Source organism: Galeopterus variegatus, unplaced genomic scaffold (genome assembly GCF_000696425.1).
Source record: "Galeopterus variegatus unplaced genomic scaffold, G_variegatus-3.0.2 Scaffold1826, whole genome shotgun sequence".
In the NCBI taxonomy this organism is placed as follows: Eukaryota; Metazoa; Chordata; class Mammalia; order Dermoptera; family Cynocephalidae; genus Galeopterus; species Galeopterus variegatus.
In genome coordinates, this window is record NW_007727937.1 from 100393 (window position 1) to 108954 (window position 8562).

The following is an 8562-nucleotide window of genomic DNA, read 5'->3' on the forward strand; positions in this document are numbered from 1 at the left end:
ATAACACGGACCAGGAAAAAAAAAAATGCAATAGAAGACATTACTGGAACATTAGGCCGAATTTTCATAAGGTGCGTAGATTTGATCATAGAAAGATATCAGTGTTAAATTTTGATTAAATTATTTTGATAAATGTATTTATCAAATACATTTTGATTTTGATAAATGTATTTATCAAGTATGAATATAAATGTATTCATCAAATACATTCATGTGGCTTTGTAAGTGAAAACCATGTTCCTGAGAAAGACCCTTGAAGTGCGAAGGGACAAAGGGCCTCACATCTGCACCTGCTCTCAACTGGTTGAGAAGAAATCACAAAGTGTGAGGATTTCAGAGTGGGTTTCCACACAGACCTGCATGCTCAGACCTCGGGGACCCCAGGGAGAGGGTGTGGTCAAGATCGGGGGTCCCTTGGGAGGAGCCCTCTACAGGAGGAGGGTGTGTGTTTGGAACCTGGGTGCCCCGTGGGAGGAGCCCTCTACAGGAGGAGGGTGGGCTGCGCCAGGAGGCTACTGGCTTAGGGACCAGAAGTTGCTGCTGATCCCTGGCTGTCAGGCTTTTGCCTTTCTTTCCAGAGGGAGTCACGAGTAAAACAAAAAGACAAGAGGGGAGCTCAGGTCCCAGACGGGGAACTTCTCACATTTTATCCATATTCCGGAGGCTGGGCTGCTTCCACGCACTGGGTGCAGCTGGAGCACCACCAGGCACGCAGCTGCCCTCCTTTGGGAAGGGTCTCTTCTGGGGTCTCTGACCAGGGCTCCCCAAACAGTTGAGGCACATCCTGGGTGGCCACGAGGCCTCTGGGTTGCTCCTGCCGCCTCAGAACAGGTTGCACCCAGGGCAAGGCTGGCCTATGGGCAGCCCGTGTCCTTCTCAGACAATCCTGTGGCCTCTGGGCTGCTCCCGCTCCCAGGAAGAAATGGATTTGCTGCTCTTGTGGGTGCCACTGGCTTCAGAGGCAGGGAAGGGACCCGGCCCAGGAGACGGATGGGCAGCCGAGCAGCCCAGGCGGTTCTTACCAACTTCTGGCACCAGGCGCACCCGGGCCCCAACTCAATACAGTCCCGGCAGGTGCTGGCCTTGTACTTGGGGCACTCCTGGGCGAGGACTGGGGGACAAGATGGCTTGGTGAGGGGAGCCCGCCTGGGCCACGCCCACCACGGGGTGAGGGAGGAGGCATGTTGGGGGAGACCCAGGGCGGGGAGCCGGGCTGTGTTGCAGCCTCTCGGGTGGGGGGAGCCTCCAGTAGGTGGTGTGCTCACAGCCCCACTGGAGGTGCAGAGGGAGGCACTAGGCCTCCTGACAGTGGGGAGACCAAAGCCTGTGGCTGGGAGCTGCTCCTAGTGACACCATCCTTCCTAAGCTGCCAGGGAGCTTCTGTCCAGGGGGACATGCGGGCGGACCATGTACCTTCCCACCCGAAAGTCACCCGTGGAGCAGCGGCCCCACCCTGCCCATCGCAGAACTCACCGGACCTGATGGACAGCAGCCCTGCCAGGGCGAGCAGCAGGGGGCATTGGCCTAGCATGTCCTGCAGAGGGAAGGGGGCTTGATGACAGGGTCCTGGGTCATACTCTGGGGGCTGACCACCCACAGAGCCCTTCCTGGCCAGCCTGGGTCACAGAGCTGGGGATTGTGTCCCTGTGCCACCCTCAACCTCAGCCCTGCCTGCTGGGGGACGCTGGCACAGATCCTGCATAGCTGCAGGAGGTGGAGTGGGTCACCAAGTCCCCTGCACAGTGGGACCTGGATCGTCCTTTCTGGGGAGTCCTCAGGTGCCCTCCCCTCCCCTGCCACCAAATGAATGCAGCTGACCAGGGTCCTGCTTCACAAGTGAGGCTCTGAGCACTCAGATCCTTTCTACACCCCACTCGTGCTCACACGGAAGGTAGAATTCAGGTGGTAAAAGATGGAAGGACAGAGGGAACACTGAGGACAGAAGAGAGCTTTGAGCAAGCCAGCACGGGGAGGATGCGACTGAGTGAGGGCGCTAAGTCCAGTTGGATCAGGCTTCCTGCCAAAGTCAGAGGTTTTGCAACGTTGAGAAACCCTAACCCGAGGCTGCTTGAGAAACCCAAGGCCCCCCCGGCTGCTCAGAGCTGTCATCAGCGCCGGCCCTGGTGGTCCTGGGCAGAGAGTCAGCCCACGTGTGTGACTCAGGAGAGACATCCTGAATCCAGGCGCGGCAGCGCTGAGCAGAGAACAACACAGAGGGCCCGGGCAGTGCCAGAAAGAGGAGGGGTGGGAGCCCCGGCCCTCAACCTGGACCTGTGGGGCTCTCGGGCTGCGTGACACGTTCACAACGATTGTACACCAAGTTGAGGCGTCAACTTTGTACATGCGTTCTGAACACCCAACCCTACAACAGTACGTTCTTCCAAGTGTGTGAGACGTGTTCACACTGTTATTTCCACCATCCATGAAGTCCCACAGCAGAAATGTTAAGGGCCAATTTCTGACCAAGTGGGATAAAACGAGACTTACACACACACATTAGAAATCTTAAAACACTCCACTACATACCTCTAAAGTCAAAGGGGAGACCAGATTGCATTTATAGACACTTTAGAAAAGGAGACAAACGTCTCTGTCTAACACGATGGAAAGAAACCTCTGCTCTTGATGGAGACATGAAGTCTGAGGCCCCAGATGCTTTTGTCGTGGATAGAAGAGACCGAGGACAAACGTGTGCAAGTTTAGTTTTAGGAAATGAAACAATAAGAGAGATAGAAGAAGGTGTGTCTCGGAGCAAGGAAACCTAAGCAGAGAAAACTAAGCAAGGAAGAAAATACCAAGAAGATAGAATCTAAAAATGACAAATTTTGTGCATAATACATTGCATAGAGGAACATATTTAATTTTCTGTCTAGTGCAAAAGGTGACTGGTTATCACCTCTAAAGAGATCTCAGACATTAATGACAGAAAGACTAGTACCCTGTGGAAAAGGCCGTGGGCCGTGAGCAGACAAGTCATGAAAGAAAACGCTGCTGGTTAACCGGCACGGAAGAGTCGCCCTCGCCAGTAGTCAGGAGTGCCAACCAAGAGTGCTAGGCTGCCCGCGGGGCCGCCACGTCGGAGCGTGTTGTCACCGCACCTGCCGCCCGCCCCCGGGATCCTGCACAGCCACGGAAGCATGTCAGCAGCTGCGTGGGGCAGCTCGGTTTCAGGGAAAAGCGAATGTGCTGGCAAAGGTAAAAGTAATTGCACCAGAATATTCCGTGTTTCTCTGGGGGGTGGCATTACTTTCTTCATGTTCCTGTTCGTATTTGTCAAACTTTCTACGGTAAACGTGTAGAATGACATTTTAAATCTGAATTCCACGGAGGCTGATAGCTGCGCCGACACTGCTTCTCCAGATTCCAGAAGCCTGGGCTCTCTGTCCTGCTGCCAGCAGTTCTGAGCTCAGCTACTTCCCGGCGGTGGGAAGCGTGAGCGCCCACCTCAGGCCCGCCGCGGGGTCTGCGCTAAGTCAAGCAGTCGCTCACGTGTCCCACGCAGGCTGTCGGCCTGCCCGGCACAGAGTTCAGGGTGCCTGGGCACTCTCGGGACTCCTGGACTCTGACCTCTGCTGGGTCCTGCAGCACCCCCGGGGCAGGAAGCTGTTTCCATGGGGTTGGCTCAACGCCTGGAGCACTGGGAAAGAATGCATGCTCCTCTGCAGCCCACATGGCACCTTCCCAGACCTGAGCCGTACGAGCTGTCTGTGCTGAGTGGGACCCATGGGGCAGGAAGCTGTTTCCATGGGGTTGGCTCAACGCCTGGAGCACTGGGAGAGAATGCATGCTCCTCTGGAGCCCACATGGCACCTTCCCAGACCTGAGCCGTACGAGCTGTCTGTGCTGAGTGGGACCCATGCGAGGGGCCCCCACGCGAGGGGCCCCCACAGAAGCCCGGGGCCTCCGGACCCTACTGCTGCCTTGACCGCAGGGAGGGTGAACAGCCTGGTCACCTCAGCCTTCAGAGGAGGTCACCTGGGGCCAGGAGCGAAGGCCTGCCTGGGGCACCTCTGAGCAAGCTCTGGAACTGGGCCCAGCCTGCCAAGCCTTGCCTCTAGTGGGCCCTGCTCCTCACCATGGGGCCTGCTCACGGATAGTAGGGGTGACTGGATGCCACCAGCCTGGTCCACGGACTCTGCTGGCCCTGCCAGCAGCCTGCCCTGCCCAGGAGAAGGCAAAGGGGGCTCTTTCCTGCCCAGGAGCTCAAAGTGATGATGCCCCCTCATCCTCTGCCCCTGACCCTGCCTGGTGGGGTGGGACAAGGAGCTGGGCCCCAAGTGACAACTGTAATTTGCCCCACACCTACTGAGTACCAGGCACATGACATGTGGATGCCACTTGTATGGCACAGTCCACCACCCCATATATCAGCTGAGAAGCCGAGGCTCAGTTGAGGGGTGTCGGGCTGCCCTGAAGAGGGTGCCAACCCCGGCCAGGAAGCTGGGCTTCTCCAGACCAGCACATGCCCCTCAGGAAATACCTTGATTTGCTCCCATTGGGGCATAGGCCATGGGCAGGCTGAGGTTCCCCTCTCCCGAACCCTGTCACAGGCGCCTCTGCCAGTCACTCCTCTGTTCATTCACTGCTAGAAGCAGACATGACACGTACTGTGCTGCAGGGATGCACTGCAGAGCTGAAACTAACTTCACAGAACGCCACGCCCATGCCCAGCCAGCCCCGCCCTGTCACTGCCCCAGCCGAGGGCCGCAGCCTGGGGGTCAGTTGGCCACAGGGGTCTGGGCCACGTAGGGCATCCGTCCTGTGGCCCTGCTCGGGATGTGGCACCATCAGGCACTGGAGCTGGGGCCTGAGGTGTGGGCTTGGCCACCGCCACACAGGGATCTCAGCCTCTGACCTCTCCCTGGCAGAGGGACTCCCTCACTGGTCCTGGGAAAGCTGCAGAGTGCAGCAGGCGGCAGGTGGGCATGGGTCCCAGAGATCTGGCAGTGAGCTGGGGGTGAGCTGGGGGGGCCCCTTCTGAAATGGAAAGTCCTTATGTCGCTCCATTATAAAGTGGCTGGGTGATGGTTGTCCCAGAGCTTCTTACAGCTCTCCTCTCTGTAACTCCCCAGAATCTGCTATCAGCCCCTAAGCACACAGCCATTGCTCCACTGTTGTGGGGAAGGTGGGTGGCAGCTTGTAGCCCCTTCTGCCTATGCTCACCTCCAGGACCCTGCCCTCAAGTCATCTCTGTCCCCCTCCCCCTCTTAGCTGGCCCCTCCTCCTCCCCACCCAGGTGTTCCAGGAGGAGAGGGGCTCTGGGAGCTGGCCTCCCACCCCGGACGGGGACAGCAGTGCAGGATCCCAGCCCCAGATCCAGGGGAGGGTGGGGGCTGGGTGCAGGGGCATGTTGGTGATAGGCAGAGGCAGTGTGGGGGAGGGGTTAGCCCAAGAGTGCAGTGTCAGGGGCACCCAGGTGGACCCCAGAATCAAGGGTCTGGCTTCAAGCCCACCCCCAGAGACCTTGGGAACAATATGGTGGGAGGCTTGGTCTATTTACTGAGCTTTAAGCCATTTGGACCAGAACACACACTAACGACTATTACCCTAAAGTACATGCAGAAAGGCAGCAGCCACTCCTTAGGGAAAATCCGAGGCCTGAACTGCTCCCTTTCAAATTCTCACATGGACCCTGGGGGGCCTCAGTGATCTCACCTCACTCAGCCTCTGGAGGCTCGGTGCTGTGTGTCCTGCTGGGCTGCTGGTGGCCTTGCTATGCTCCACCAGGCTGGCTCTGCACTCACATCTGTAAGACACAGCCCAGGCCCAGCCTATGAAAGTGCTTCCTGCTCTAAGTCAGCTTCCTAAGTCAGGAAGTAGAGTGACATGTGGCTGATTGCACCCTGTGGGGCCCATCACCCCAGCCCCTCTGTGCTCCACACCTGCTCCCCACCAGAGATGACAGAAAATGAGTACTTGAAACAGGGTCATTTCACCAGTCACTATGTGCTTCTTGGTGAGAAGAGGAACAGTGTGAGATGAAGAGCAAGTATTGGCTCCTGTACAGCCAGATGATGAGGAAAGGGGGCCCCAGAGCCAGAGAGAAAGGGAGAAATCAATTAGAAGGTCATCAAGACAGGAACCCCATCCCAAGCTGGGCATGTGTGGATAACCACAAAGAGCTTTGAGAATTAGCCCACAGGGTGGAACACTGCCAAGGCTGCAGACTGGACCCAGGGGGAGAGGCTTGTAAAGAGGATCCAAGCACACTGCAGAGGCTCTGAAGACAGGGCACAACCTGGAACACAGCCCACAGGAGGCAGGTCTGGACTGTCGTCTGAACCTAACCAGACTGACTGCCAGAAAAGACAGAAAGACCATGCTCTCCAGGAAATGTAGGCAGGAACTGGAGTCTTAATAAATAATATTATGAATGTTTAGGATACAACCCAAAAGTACTCAGTCAATAACAACAACAAAGAAAACCTCAAAAACTTATAAGAGAAAAGATAATTAACAGATGCCAACCCTGAGATGATCCCAATGTTGAACTGATTGCACAGAGTATTTAAATCAGTGATTACAAACATGCTCCATGAAGTAAGGGCAAACACTCTTGAAACAAATGCAAAGGTAAAAAATTCTCAGCAGAGATATAGAAGCTATAAGAAGGAACCAAATGAATATTAAAAATTAAAAATACAATAATGGAAATAAAAATCAGAAATTCACTGGGCTCAATAGAAGGATGGTGAAGACAGAGGAAAGAGTGAGTGAACTTGAAAACCAATAGAAATTATTCAGTGTGAACAACACAGAGAAAAAAAGATTGACAAGAAAAGCACAGAGCCTTAGGGACCTGTGGAATAACATCAAGAGGTATAACACTGGTGTCATTGGAGTTCCAGAAGGACAGGAGTAAAGGGTTGACACAGAAAAAGTATTCAAAGAAGTAATGGCTGAAAACTTCCCAAATTTGTTGAAAAATATAAATTTACAGATTCAAGAAACTCAGTGAACCTGAAAAAGAATAAACTCAAAGAAAGCCAAGCCTGCTGACATCACACTCAAACTATGGAGAACCAAAGATAAAGAAGAAAGCCTTAACTGCATAAGCAAAAAAAGAAAAAAGACACATTACATACAGAGGAACGACCACCTGAACTGCAAATTTCTCATCAGAAACCAGGGAGGCCAGAAGACGATGGAGCCACACTTTTCAAGTGCTCAAAGAGAAGAACTGTCAGCCCAGAGTTCTGTACCCAGCAAAACTATTCCTCATGAAGGAAGGGAAATAAAGACATTTTCAGAGGAAGGAAAAACTGAGAAACTGAGTCCCCAGCAGACACGCTGTAACAGAAATCTTAGGCAGAAGGGAATCGATACCAGAGGAAAACTTGGAAGCTCAGGAATGAAGAAAGAGCAGCAGAAATGACAAACATCTGGATGAACTGGGTAGACTATTTTTCTCCTCCTAAGTTCCTTTAAATATGTCAAAAGCAAAACTGGCAACATTGTTTGGTGGGTTTTTGATGCCTGCAGGTGTAAAATCAGAAATGACAAACATCTGGATGAACTGGGTAGACTATTTTTCTCCTCCTAAGTTCCTTTAAGTATGTCAAAAGCAAAACTGGCAACATTGTTTGGTGGGTTTTTGATGCCTGCAGGTGTAAAATACATGACAACCGCAAGAGAAAGGGGGGACAGTAAAGGAACTGTATAGGTGTAAAGTTTCCCTACATTTCTCTGGAAGAGGTAAGCATTGAGTATGTGTCCTGTAATCCCTAGAGAAACTACTGAAAACCTGTGTGAAGACAGACGGTCAGGAAGCCAACCAATACATTAAAATGCAAACTAAAAACATTATACAACCTAAAAGAAAGCATGAAAGAGGAAAGAGAAAAATGAAGAACAGAGGAGACAAACAGATATCAAAATTTAAATGATAGACCTAAACCCAACAATTTCAATAATTACCTGAAGTGTAAATAGTCTAAGAACACCAATTTCAAGAAAGAAATGGACAGGTGGGATTTTTAAAAAATGGCTTGTATTAGTCCATTTCTGTTGCTTGTAACAGAAATACCTGAATCTGGGTAATTTATAAAGAAACTGGGTTATTTACTGCTTATAGTTTCAGTGGCTGGGAAATCAAAGCCCAGGGAACACATCTGGTGAGGGCCTTGGTGGTGAGGGCCTTGTTGGTGATGGCTGTACACAGCAAGGCAGGTATCACATGGTGGATGGCTTGTGAGAGAGAGACTAAGCTCTTCACTCCCTCTCCTTATGAAGCCATCATGGCCACACCCATGACTACCATTAAACCACCAATGGATTAATCCATTCACTAGGATATAGTCCTCTCAATTTAATCACCTCTTTGAGGCTCTACCTTTCAATTACCATAACAGGATTTCCCACCCTAACACTGTCACAATGGGGATTAAGTTTGGGGGACACAATTCAATCCATAACATTCTGCACCTGCCCCCCAAAGTTCATGTCCTTCTCACAGGTAAATACATTCATTGTATCCCCAAAGGCTCATTTCAATTCAAAAGTCCAAAGTTCAAAGTCCCATCTGTGAAATCAAAACAAGTTATCTAGGGCCGGCCCGGTGGC